Raw genomic sequence first — 15,161 nt, forward strand, 5'->3', positions numbered from 1 at the left:
AGTGTATAATGTATAGGTAAAGAATATTTTTAAATACGTAAAGACTGAAATAGTTTATGTACACACTTATGACTACTGAAAGACAGGGAGAAGCGTACTTTAGAAGTGAAAAAATACAAATACATCCCAACATTTTAAACAGCCAACACTGAGATAATAATATACATATATTCTTTCCAAAACAAAAACCCAATAACAAACAGGATATGTCAGAGAATTGGATTTATAAAATACCTTGTTAATGCAACAATTCTTATCTGGGAGAAACTTCAAGACCCCTAACTGTTAGGATAAATGGCCATGAGTATTTCATTAAAAACAGAGACGTCGATAGAAGTCTCTGTCAAAAACCTTTTTTGTCAAAGATTTCCGAAACGTCAAAACAAATATAAAATACAATTCTTGTATTTTATATTTTATCGAGCTATCAATCAATTGTAGTTCATTTAGTGCAGTCACTGAAGGTTTTCACCTCCTATTTCGTTGAACCTCCATAGATTTTCATGAAAATTGGTGAGTAGTTAAAGGATACCTGAAGGAACAAAGGTGACATGATGCCAACTTGCGTTTTTACCCTGGTGGTGGATGCCACTCCTTCTCGGGGGTGAAAATGATGTTAGTAAAAATAATGCAATAAATCGATATAGGGACAAATTCTAAGTAAATTTTGTTGTATACAGTTATTAATATAAATCAATACTTTTTGAGTTATTAAAGATCAAAGATTTTATTTTTTCGTAACAAAATACATTTTTTAAAGGTGTTTTCCACGTATAAATCAAAAACTATGAGCTTTTACAAAAAAAAAATATTATTACCAGAATTGAAGATAATAAAAAATTGAATAGACTTCTTACTTAAAGAACTAAACTAACGTTAATTCAAAGTAAGTTTGGGTAATTGAATGTAAATTTTTTTCGACGAGTACTCAAATCTAAGTATTCAAGCTGAAATAACGGGAAAGCGGTGCATTTTATAAAATATACCTGCTAAGCACTTGTCAAAGTACTTCGAAACACCTATCAAATGAGCTGTAGAAGAAGTTAATGGCATCAAAATTAAGCAAGTTACGATAAAAATAAGAGAACCCTTTTGAATTTTTTAGGAAAAAAATGAAAAGCGAAACACACGCCATTTCCACAAAAATTAAAATTTATTGTAATCCTTAGAAGAATTTCTTTATATTAGCACAAGTAATGATTTCAACAATTTTGACCGGTTTAGAATGCATATTTTTGAAAAAAAGATAGAATTTAAAAAAATCAGAATTTTTAAAATTACAGTAATTTTCAATTTCTTTTGATAATAACTCCAAAAATACTCAATTTACGTAAAAAATGATATATAACCAAATTTAGTTGTTAGAGATAGAAACGTTTAAAACTTAAAATTTGCTGAGAGAACCATATAACCGGGGCCATTTAACCTTTTATTTTTAAAAAAGTAAGGGGTTTAAAAAAAATTTAACGTGGTTTAATAGCCCTTAGAATTATCTTTCAAATGGTTTTTAGGTGAACCTGATATAGTAAAAATTAACGGAGTTATTTAAAAAAAAAAACAATAACATTTTTTGGAAAAATTTTTAAAAGATAAATTTTGAAAAAATTTTGGAGCATAAATGTTAATGCTATCAACTTGTTCGGGGGCTCATTTGATAGATATTTCTATAAGTACTTTGATAAATGTTCAATAAGTTTATGTTATAAAATGCAACATTTTCCCGTTATTTAAGCTTGAATACTTAGATTTGACTACTCGTCGAAAAAAAATGCATTCATTACCTATAACTAGTGTTGCCCAAAATCGGTCTTGGTCTTGCAGTCTTGGTCTTGTTCTTGCGTTTTAGCAAGAACAAGACCAAGACCAAGACCGCCTTATTTTAGCAAGACCAAGACCAAGACTGACCGTGCAAGACTTGAGCAAGAACAAGACTAAGCCTGCGAGACTCTTGCGTCTTGCAGTTTGAGTGTCGTTTTATGGAATAATACAGGGTGTAACAAAAATACAAGTCATAAATTTAATCACATATTCTGGGACCAAAAATAGTTCAATTGAACCTAACTTACCTTAGTACAAATATGCACATAAAAAAAGTTACAGCCCTTTGAATTTACAAAATGGAAATAGATTTTTTTCAACATATCGAAAACTATTGGAGATTTTTTATTGATAATGAACATGTGGCATTCTTATGGCAGTAGCATCTTAAGAAAAAATTATAGTGAAATTTAGACACCCCATAAAAATTTTATGGGGGTTTTGTTCTTTTAACCCTCCCCGACCCCCCCCCCCCCATACTTTTGTGTACGTTTTAATTTGATTATTATTGTAGTACCATTAGTTAAACACAATGCTTTAAAAACTTCTTTGCCTCTTAGTACTTTTTCGAAAAGTCAGTATTTGTCGAGATATTTTGCATATTATTTGTCAAATCCACCACATATTTGTATATGGCTAAGTACGATTATGGAGACTTGATAATAATAGGAAAATTTATTTATGATTTACATGTTAAGGTACATTTTGAACCATATTAAAAAAGAAGTCACATCTCGATAAAATGTGCCGAAAGAAGCAAAAAAGTTTTAAAAACACTGTGTTTAACTAATGGCATCGCAGTAATAGTTTAATTGGGACATACACAACCATTTGGAAGGTTTAAAGGAACAAAACCCTCATAAAATATCTATGTAAACATATTAGAAAAGAAGCCGCAACTCGATAAAAACTGCCTTGTCGAAAAAATACTAAGAACCAAAAAAGTTTTAAAAATATTGAAATTAACTAATAGTATCACAATAATAATTTAATTGGAACGTACACAAAAGTGTAGGTGGGTTTAAGGGAACAAAACCCCCATAACATTTTTATGGGGTGCAAAATTTCACTATAATTTTCCTTTAAGATATTCCTGTCATAAAAAGCCACATGTCCATTTTCAATAAAAAATCTCTAATAGTTTTCGATATATTGGAAAAAATCGATTTTCATTTTGTAACTTCAAAGGGCTGTAACTTTTTTTATGTGCATATTTGTACTAAGGTAAGTTAGGTTCATTCAACTATTTTTGGTCCCAGAATAGGTGATTTATTTTATGACCTATATTTTTGTTACACCCTGTATATTAGTTCGGGTATATGCTTAGAGACTATGAGATACAAAAAAATATGTAACAAAAATTTGGAAAATTGGATTTATCCTCATTATGAACAATACGATAAACATACATACCGAATTAAAAATATGAACACTTATTTATTGGATACGTACTCAGAAGTCATAATAAATTATTATACAATGTAAAAATAAAATATTTCATTCTTTCCTAATATCAGACGACTCCTTCGCTCCGAAATTAATTACAATTGAGTAATTGTCTAGATTTTGAGAATAGCTATGCTTTCATAAAATAATCTTCTTGTGTTGTGTGACGCCGACACGACAGTATAATATTATCGCATTGAAACTTTTAAAGAAGTATGTCTCCTAAAGTGATAAAAATGTAATACGAATACCATATTCACTGTTACGGACAACCACTCAAATGTTTTTCCGTATACATATCGTAAAGACTAAACGTCCTACTTATAAACTGTTTACAGGGTGTGCAATTAGATATTAGATCAATCGGCCAAACAAAATTTTTTGCTGAAAAAGCACTAGATAAGATAATGCCTGGCTACCCTGTATAGTCCATTCGCGCACGGTAAAATGTTACAAATCCTTCAAATTTCAAAAAAGAGATATTTATTATTATATAAAAAGAGATATTGGCCGATGTGTGATTTTGCCATTGTTTTTTTATTGTTAATGAGAGGATGGGCGATCGGGCTGCATTAAAAACTAAAAAAAAAAAAAAAAATTTAAATGAAATAAACAAATTACTTATCGACAACTGATAAATAAAGTTTAAACTTTAGTTTTGGCACTTCGAGATTTCGAAAATAATATTTTTTACTTGTGTTTTTGAGCCTTGAAAATCGTCAAATTGTTTATAACTCGGAAACGAATAACTTTAGACAAAAACTACAAAAGACCTTTTTTGTTCCATATGATTCAAAGAACCTAAAATAAGTCTGCCAGGGCTGAAACAATTGATTTTTATAATTTGTTTAATTTTTTTTTAAATATATATAGAAATAACTCAGAAATTACGGCATTTCGGTATAGGAAATATTACATGAAAATTAATCAGTAGTTATTATGGTTCAAAATGCAAAAATATACAGGGTGTTCTATTCGAAATACGAAAGTTCATTATATTTTCAAAAAAACGCAAGATCTGACAACAATTTGTAATTACCACTATAATATCGGCCGCATTAGAAGACCTTTACCCACCAAATTCTATAAAAATCCTTCAAGTCGTTTCCGAGATATTTGAGGCGTTCCATACATAAAACTCACTCTGTATAAATGTTATTTAATTAAACTGCGTGTATTACTTTGTATTAATTCTTGTTAAAAAAAAGTAAATCTTAAAATTTTCAACTAATAGCAAACAAAAATTATCAACTAATAATAGTGTCAAAGCTATTGCGTACTGTGCTGTAATTTAATTTGTATTTTTTTATTTTTTATTTGAATAAATGGCAAATTGTAGAACTCTTTTATTCCATTTCATTTCATATACCTAATGTGAGAGTCCGTCAATCCCTTTCTACACAGATAATGTTCTTTAAAATACAGTCAAGTGTATGTCATTTATTTGTTTTTTTGTGTTTTCACCATGTTTTAGCACGTCATGTCAGGTTATTAAATGCAAACGTTTATTAAGAAACAGCCTGACTCCCGTGGGACATGGTAGATAGCCCAGTTAGTTAGAGTATAGGCAGGGATAGTTTAGATCGTGGTTTCAAACCCACCTAATGTGAGTTGTTTATTAATAAATAGCAATATGCTAGTGGGTAACTGCGAGACTTGCAAGACTCTTGCTGCAAGACCAAGACCAAGACCAAGACTGGGAGTGCAATACCAAGACCAAGACCAAGACCAGGCGTACTGGTGCAAGACCAAGACCAAGACTGTCCAAGTCTTGTCTTGGTCTTGTATTTGGGCAACACTACCTATAACTTATCTTTAGTTAACATTACAAGATTTTTCTAGTAAGGAGTTTATTTCATTTTTTATTATCTTCAATTTTGGTAATAATAACGTTTTCGTAAAAACTTATAGTTTTTGAGATATTTATGAAAAATCGGTTAAAAACATGCATTTTTCTCAGAAAAAATTAAAATCTTTGATCTTAAATAACTCAAAAATTTTTGATTATTTTAATAACTTCATATAACAAATTTTGCTTATAATTTGTCTCTCTATCGAATTATGGGGTTATTTTTAATAAAATAATTTTCACCCCCGAGAAGGGGTGACATCCACCCCCAGGGTAAAAGCGCAAGTTAAAACCATGTCACCTTTGTTTCTTGAGATATCCTCTAACCACTCACCAATTTTCATGCAAATCGATGGAGGTTCAACGAAATCGGAGGTAATAGCTCATATCCACCTTCAGTGACTGCACTAATTAATGATATACTTAAAATAATAAACCGTCAGAAATTTCGATCTGCCTGTGAACCCTAAACGCACCGTACCATTATTTATTTTGTTGTTAAGTGATTATTATTTTTTTTCCTTCATTATGACCACGCTTATCTAATCGTTGCTTACCGAAGATAAGATGTCATTAACAGTAGTTAGTCACCAATCTTTATTGGCTAGAAATTGATAATTACATCTCTATTCAACATCTAGTTTGATCTGTCATTTGCTTGTAAACGCGATCATCTGTTTTGAACAGAGACATAATGGGTTATCGGTCATTATTATCAGAATTAGAAGTAAATAAGCTTTGTATGAAACTGCCTTATTTACAACAATAATAATATAAAATTGCACAAATATTCCGAATATTTGTATGGAGAATTCCTTCTTTTCCGCTTGAACTCAAAGTATTATTAAGCTTGCAAAAATTTCCTTTGTTTTTGTTGTTTTAACCCACCTGTTTTGCATTCCAGAGCGCGGATGTAATCTACGTTTTCAAAAATAATTACATTGTTTATTGCTTTAGGTAGTTTACGCCTGATGGAAATTTGCAGCAACAGTATAATCTCAAATATATTTACTTTCCTTATTTTCGTTCAAACACATAAACTCTTTTCTGTCGAGCCATAAGTTATAATAAACTGTACTCTAAGAAAAATAGGTCAAGCCCAGTAATACTTTGACAAACGCAAATGCTAAACAGCTATAAAAAATTCTAATTAGAGTCACTGTCATTCTCATTGTACAATACATAAATTTATCTAAATGAGTGGAAATCCAAATCCTACAGTTAATGACGGCCGGATATAACGTAGGAGTTTGATAACATGTGAGTTCAATGACGAATAGTAAAACAACAAAATATACCAATTTAAAATGATCAAATAATGCAAATAAATACATGTACTATTGTGAGAGTTTACAAAATAATTAGTCATCATAATTTATATATAACATAACAATTCGTATGATTCGTAAAATCAATAATTAAAACGTAGATAATTGGGTATTTATTAATAATTGATTAAATTTTGTAAGTACCTACATAATTAAATAGTCAACAAAATTAATAGACATAAACATTAATAAACAGTATATGTATATATTTACATACAGGGTAATGTAAACATTAATGTAACATGTTTAATTTTTGTTTAAATTCAATTTCAAACTTCTTAAAAGATTTCTCATATTTTCAAATTTCCCGTTGTTGTCATAGTAGGCACGGCCAATTTTCGTCGATTAACTGGTTCCGTTAATAGGTCTGGATCCCGCGTATGAAAAAAAAGTTGATTAATAGCAAGCTGAAAATTTGTTAATAGCTTAAGGGTGTCTAGTCGAATAAACTTTGATATATGGGAGCACTGTAACAGGGGCAGTTTTAATTGTGGAACAGGTTAAAAATTTGGAACGGTCAGACCACGAAAACGGCACATTTATTTTGTCCGACAGAACAGACTTAAACTCTCCGAACAGAAATTAAACTCTCATGAAAAAATCAGACTGCTATTTATGACCTGTCATAATTCCTGTCATTTGACATATTCTACATGTTCCACTCATTAAAACGCCCATTTGGTGATAAATAGCAGTCTGATTTTTGCATGAGAGTTTAATCTCTGTTCGGAGAGTTTAAATCTGTTCTGTCGGACAAAATACATGTGCCGTTTTCGTGGTCTGACCGTTCCAAATTTTTAATCTGTTCCACAATTAAAACTTCCCCTGTTCCAGTGTTCCCGTATATCAAAGTTTGTCCGACTAGACACCCTTAAGCTATTAACAAATTTTCAGCTTGCTATTAATCAACTTTTTTTTCATACGCGGGATCCAGACCTATAATAGATCGAAATCAATTATTTTAAACAATTTTATTCGTAGGTTTAGGTTTAGTTGTTCAGTCTGTGTTAGCTGCTCAAAGGCGATTGTAAGTACCTATTTCTAGCTTCGTTTTTTTTTTCATTGAGGTAATTTTTTTTCTTTCGATTTATTTTAGAGAAATCGCCAATCAGGTTAGGGGTTGAGCCCTGTATTCGTTAAGGCTAATATCCAGTCTCTGGATATATTTTGATGATTACCTGCTACCGGTATTACAATTATATTCTGGATGGAGTGACGAGTGCGTCCATATGGTTTCTTGTATCTTCCGGTATTGAGGACATTTTGTATGGTTTCTTCCCGTATTGAGGACATTTGGTAGGAGTTTGGTTTGGGATATGGATTTTCTGGCTTCTACCCGGCTTTGAGCCCAATTTGTTTTTATGTTTATCTGGGTCTACGTGTCATGGAGCATGGCATATATCCAAGATAAGTATAACATAGTGTGTTAATTTTACGAGCCTGTTGGGATTTAATCTGAATTTTTTATTAAGTTCTTTTAAATATATTTATAGCTATTCTGTGCCTAGGATGCGCTAGCATATAGTAACTTTTTATTAAGTTAATTTTTATCGAGTGCCCAGAAGAAAAAATTATCTGATAATTTTTTTGTCTGGTCTGGTCGTTATAAGCAATTCAGAGGTTCAATATAACCAGTCAACCTTTTAATTAACTTTGTTAATTGAATATAATAAAAGATTTGTAAATTTTAATTAAACAATTTGACATGATTTTGTAACTTTGGATTTTTTTCATTTTTTTATTAAAAGGATATTTTTATTTTTTTTTATCTAGCCCTGGACGTATTTGTTCAATAGGGATCCAGGAACCATAAATATTCATTTTGAGTTTTGGTTTAGAGATTTAGTCAAATTTAAGTACCTTGATGGTATTCTCGGGGTACAATCTTTTTAATAATTGAATACCTGGCGCCCTTGAAGGATATTTATTGGTGAATGGATTCTATTGAACCTCTTGAGGAAGCAATTTCTCTAAGAGTATACTCCCCTTGGAGATTGATGAGTAGTCAGAAAACTTTAGTTTTATAGCCGGAGCTTTTAAAATTTTGCAGTTTTGAGTAGTAATTTTTTATTCCGTAACATCCAACCGGGACGATCGAATATTTTGTGAATTAAACATCGGATCGAAAAACTGAAAAATGCGTGTTATAGGCTATTGATTATGTATTTCGGAAAGGAACTGCAACCAAAGAATATAGAAGTTAATAGAAGGGTACTGTCCTGTAACGTTTCAGCATAGGATTTTGTGTTCCTACTGAGTAGGTGCATGTGGCCTGATAACGACTACGGTATTTTCAAGGGACAAATAAACGTGGCCATCTGTTCCATTCAAACTCTTCTTCTAGGAGAGTATATATATTCGTTGATACAACGTTAAAAGGGGTTTTATTGTTATATATGGTCAATGGACCACTAAATATGAAAAAACCGCGTAGTGCTACCATTTAAAGTAGCGCCTTTTTGAGAAAAGGGTGAATTAGCCCCTATTCACAAAGGTGCATTAGCGTGAGTGCTATACACTTTTCGTACATACACATCTACAGAAAAATTGTTCCAAATTAAATTTACTATCGAAATGTCATCATCTAAAGTCAAAAATATCTTTTTTACAAAAACATATTCGTAAAACGAAGCAAAAAAACACAGAAGAAAGCGATTTTGTTTTCCCCCTTAACTTTTTGCCTAGGGGATAAAGGTATAGGCATTGCTTCGCAGAAAAAACTTCTATCCTTCCTCTTTAAAAAGACGTTTGGCAGAAGTCTTTAGGATTTATAGTTTACGAAATATAATTTTTCAAATTTCGCCACTCACAGCATTTTTGGGCCATTTTCCCTATTATTTCGCAAACGTTGTTGTGTAACTTTTTTTCTACGCAGTTTTAGGTATACAGTCAAACCCGCTTAATAGAATACCGGTTATAGGAATATCCCGCTTTAAGGAATAGCAATTTGAGGTCACGAAACGCCTCTACTAGCCACTTATGATCGGTTATTAGAATATCTCGGATATAGGAATAGTTTTGCTTGGCACGAAGGCTATTGCAATAAGCGGGTTCGACTGTATTAGACTATTCTGTGAAGCCATGCCTATACCTATATTCCCGTGAAAAAAAGTTATGGAGCAAAAAACAAAATCGCTTTTTTTCGTGTTTTTTTTTGCTTCGTTTTTTGAATATATTTTTGAAATAAAAACATTTTTAACTTTAGAAGGTGACATTTTGATAGTAAATTTAATTTGGAAAAATTTTTCTGTACATGTATATGTTCGAAAAGTGCATAGAACTCACCCTAATACACCCTAGTGCATAGGGACTAATTAACCCCTTTCTCAAAAACGCACCCCTTTAAATGGTAGCACTCAACGGCAACAGTACCCCTACAGGGTGTCTCAAACTTACATAAGAAAATAATATCCTTTCTTCCACCCAGTTTAAGCTCAAAAGAGAAGTTTGAGTAAACATTTGCCCAACAGCGTAAATACCAAAGAAAAAAATCTAAATTAATAAAAAATATAACGGAATCCGGTTCACTAGAAAACCGACTATCAAAATGAGCAAACATGCTTTTATGTTTAAACTTCTAGGCTTGGATCCCGCGTACCAAAAAAAAGTTGATTAATAGCAAGCTGAACATTTGTTAATAGCTTAACGACATCTAGTCGGACAAACTCAAAGAACATTATACTTTATGCTCATACTAATGAGAACATACTCGGAGTTTATACTTCGTTTTTATTTATACCACTGAAAGTCTACCCCATATCCTATGGCGCGTTTATCTTGGGAGTGGTTATTTTTTGGTCAAAATAACCACGGCAGTGGCTAGATAACCTAATTCTAAGCAAAACTTTTTGAAAACTTTTTTTATTCGTGGTTGAAAATGTGCGATTTTCAGACACCTTTTCGGACGTTTTTTTGCGAATATCTTAAAAATGATGCATCTAATGAAAAAAAATTACATTTTTGTAGCTATAGCTAAAAAATAGCGGAATCCGTTCATCTGTTCATGAGAAAATCAAATATCAAAATTAGAATATTTGGTGGTGACGGTGGTGTAAAACTTTTGCAGTTAAGTTTTGTAGTTATTTCCATTTTATTTTAAATCACATGCTTTTATGTTTAAACTTCTACTTGATAATTTCTCACAAAACATTTGCTTCATACCATAAACGCGACGTTCATATAATATTAATATAATTAAAAGGCAAAGTACAACAATTAAAAACTTGTTTTCGTTTTTCGTTCGATGTTTGAGGATGTAAGTGTGTTTAAATGATAATGACGCCGTTTACAAAAAATAAGTATTTGCTTGATGAAAAATATCAATGGTAGCACAATGCTCACTCCAATGTAAGAATCAATGTTAACAAGTATAAAAACATATTTTTAGGCAAGGAGAAATTTAATATCTAATTTAGAGGTTTTTATAAGTTATGTTACCCGCAAAAGTAAAATTCTTCGAGTTCGATAAGTATCAAAATACCGGGTGTCCACTTATATTTTCCCCCATTTTAACGATAGAAATATGCGGTTTTCGCTGAAATGTTTTATTTTAGTAAAAGTTTTGTCTGAATGGACTGAATTTTTTATATCGCTTTCAAATACGAAAAGAAAAATGGCGGATTTTTGAAAAAAACGTTGTTGACTTTTTTTAATGGAACACCCAGTATATTTTTTTGTAAATTGAAAGAAAGGTCATTCACCTATCCAGCGATATAAAGTTTTTCAAAATCGGTTGTCAAATCACTGAGTAATTAATTTTTAAAGTGAGAGATGCAATGTGGAAATCACATGACATAATATCAATGTGCTTATTTATTAATTAATTTATTAATTACTCAGTGATTTGACCACCGATTTTAAAAAAAAATTATATCGTTGGATAGGGAAATGACCGTTTTTCAAGTTTTTAGGTAAATGACCATTTTTATGCCGCTTTTAAATAAAAAATGGCGGATTTTTGGAAAAAAAAACGTTGTTGACTTTTTTTATTGAAATAACCAGTATATTTTTTTTGTAGCTTGAAAAAACGGTCATTTACCTATCCAGCGATATTAATTTTTTTAAAATCGGTTGTCAAATGACAGCAAATAATTTTTAAAATGAAAGATGCAATGTGGAAATCACATAACATAATATCATTTTGCTTAGTTATGTTATTTAGGTATGTGATATCCACGTTGCACCGCTCATTTTAAAAATTATTTACTCGGTGATTTGACAACCGATTTTGAAAAACTTAATATCGCTGGATAGGTGAATGACCTTTCTTTCAATTTACAAAAAAATATACTGGGTGTTCCATTAAAAAAAAGTCAACAACGTTTTTTTCAAAAATCCGCCATTTTTCTTTTCGTATTTGAAAGCGATATAAAAAATTCAATCCATTCAGACAAAACTTTTACTAAAATAAAACATTTCATCGAAAACCCCATATTTCTATCTTAAGACGTTTAGAAGTTATAGGCAGTTAAAATGGGGGAGAATGTAAGTGGACACCCGGTATAATAATTGGAATTGTTGGTTATTAGTCTAGGGCCCGTACCTAGGTCACCGTGGTCTTTTTAATTCTGGCGGGTCCACCCAAGCTTTTTATGTATTTTTGGCTGCTGATTACGAATTTCGAGGGTGGATTTCGATCCGAGTGGTCAAAAAATTGTTCTAAACAATTAGTTGTTTATAGGTTCTAGCCTGTAAACTAAAAGAAATAAAAAAAATTCTTTTCAAATAAAATTTGTTCCTTGAAAAAGAAAAAACAAAGAAAACGGCGTTTACTTAACTTTGATCCAATAATTTGAACTCGAGATATTGTAAAATTAGTGCAAAATGATTGCAAATTGAGTATTTTTCAAAGATTTTTTTATTAAAATGATACACGGTTGAAGTTCTAAATTCACAACATTTATTTGACAAAGAATTGTTAATATCTATTAGTTGACGAGCTAGAGTCTTATAAACAAATAAATTGTTTTGCATAAATTGTGAAAAAGCCACAGTGGCCTAGCTATTGCCTCTAGACTGTATCCTAACATAAACGTGATGTGGACCGTAATTTACACCAATGGCGATTCTTTATCAGCATTACAGTCCCGAGCTTACACTATTCACACATTAAACAAATCCCTAGGGTATACATTGGCACTGGAGCCACGCTATACTTCAAATTTATAAATTTCTCTCTGTGAAACTGGCTAGCTCATAATTAGGCCAGGGTAATAAGACAAAAATATACCCTGTTCGTGACATTTCAGCAGCCAGGGTACTGAAGCGTTTTTTCGACAAGTAATACCTATAGGAACAAATTGTCACTATTTCCTGCGTAAGATCTGGCGGCCATTTTTATTTATAAACAATAAACTGTCAAAAAATGGCATTTTTCCATTTTTTTTCAAATCAATGGAAAACAGTGAAACTTATGATTTTTTTAGTATAAATATCTTTGAGATTATGGAAAAAGCTTTAAAATGACATATTACAAAGTTTTATATACTCATTTATTGTTAACATAATTGCGAAAAAAGGTCGGAATTGCAAAAAAAATTATTTTCGCAATAACTGTTGTAAAAATTAGTGTACAGATTTGAATTTTTGTCAAATGAGGGTTCTTTGGTGCTTAATATGTGATAAAAATTTCAAAGCGATTCATTCAATTGTTTAAATTTTATTCGAATTGTTTATCTCAGAGAGCATTTTTTTGCAATAACATAAGTCAGAAAAAATTTGACGTTAGAACCATTCCACAGGTGTCAAATGTAAGGGCATGAGCTATATTTTCAACTTGGTTTAAAGAAAGCGGATAAAAAATGCATTTATTAGTAATAAATAATTATGCAAAAGTATCGTAAATCTTTCCTTAGAAACTTTTTAAATAACTTTTTCCTAACCAAGTAATGTTATTTATATCATAATTGATAAAAAATTGTAATAAATATATATATAATTTCTTATATAACAAAATAAAAAGTTTATAAGGAAAGATTTACGATATTTTTGCATAATTATTTATTACTAATAAATGCATTTTTTATTCGCTTTTTTTAAACCAAGTTGAAAATATAGCTCATGCTCTTTCATTTGACACCTATGGAATGGTTCTAACGTCTTTTTTTTCTGACTTATGTTATTGCAAAAAAAATGCTCCGTGGGATAAACAATTTGAATAAAATTTAAACAATTGAATGAATCGCTTTGAAATTTTTATCACATATTAAGCACCAAAGAACCCTTATATGACAAAAATTTCAAAGCTGTACACTAATTTTTACAAGAGATATTGCAATTTTTTTTTGCAAATCCGACCATTTTTCGTAATTATATTAACAATAAATGAGTATATCAAACTTTGTAATACGTCATTTTAAAGCTTTTTCCATAATCTCAAAGATATTTGTACTATAAAAACCATAAGTTTCACTGTTTTCCATTGATTTGAAAAAAAAGGGAAAATGCCATTTTTTGACACTTAATTGTTTATAAATAAAAATGGCCGCCAGATCCTACGCAGGAAATAGTTACAATTTGCTCTTATAGGTATTACCTGTCGAAAAAATGCTTCAGTACCCTGGCTGCTCGAGTGTCATGGAAAAAACCTTATTACCCTGGACTAAATGTTTGTCAAGTTCTGAGAATACTCGCCACATGTTTCAGAAAACTATTCATTTTCGATACGAACGCTTGAAATAAAACGTTTTAGATTACTAGTGTTCTAAATCATAATTTATTACTCATTTTCCGAATGCACACTTTCTTAAAAACAGTCGTAAGACCACCCTCAAAGAACCTTTTCGGTACTGTGGTCCTTCGTTCCTTAAGGTTCGAGTCAGTAGTCAATAGTTAACAAGACTTCTTCGCAATACGTCGACTGCTCAACATAGTTTTAGATACATACTGCCCTTACTACATGTCAAGAAAATCTGAGTGCGATTTTCTTTACAAATTGATAACAATTTATGAGCTAAGTGTCTTTATATTTCCAACTATACATGTATCTTTATTTGCCATTTTAAACTTCATTCCACTGCTAGTAATTTACTCAATTAACGAGCATCGTCTCACAATTAAACAACCACCTTTTCAGTAATTGTTTATTAAAAATTGTAAATACAATGTAATACTTCAATGAACTCAATTTTATTGTTATATTTTTCATTTATCACATTGGCATGGACATCCAATTGTTTGATTAATATTTAGCTATGGGGAACATTTGTTTATATTCAACATTCGGCAAATAACAGACTGATCAACTAATCTCTTTAAATACATACAACTAGCTTTGACTGTGATACATTAATTAACGTATTTACCACAATCTGCTCACAAATAATCCAGTGTTGTATTTGAATCGTATTTGTCAAACTTTTGCATTTATATCACATAATTTGTTATTAAAATAATGTTTTTCTAATTTTTAGCATCTCAGAAGTCTTATCTTTGAAGAAATTGTAATATCCCTGCTACAGAATAATTTTTCAGTTGGTTGAAGGCATTTCTTGCTGGTCCTATTCTTGCTTTTATCTCTTCTGTGTATTCATTATTTTCATTAATTAATTATTTTACTTATACCCAGATATTTTAATGGCTTGAAAACATACAATTATGTCGAAAGATGGCAAAATTGATTAAAAATGACAATTGGAAAATCATAAATCGAGTTAAAAGTGAGATGTCAGATAAAAGTGCAGATATGTATTGCAAAAGCAGCAGAAATCTGACAAGGGATG

General features: G+C 30.8%; 1 protein-coding gene across 18 annotated transcripts in view; it reads right to left on the bottom strand.

Moving 5' to 3' along the window:
- Positions 1-15,161, bottom strand: part of LOC126883476 (phosphatidylinositol 4-phosphate 5-kinase type-1 alpha) — a 240,122-nt gene that overhangs the window by 112,607 nt on the left and 112,354 nt on the right. The window lies entirely within an intron of this gene.

Source organism: Diabrotica virgifera, chromosome 4, assembly GCF_917563875.1.
Source record: "Diabrotica virgifera virgifera chromosome 4, PGI_DIABVI_V3a".
Classification (NCBI taxonomy): Eukaryota; Metazoa; Arthropoda; class Insecta; order Coleoptera; family Chrysomelidae; genus Diabrotica; species Diabrotica virgifera.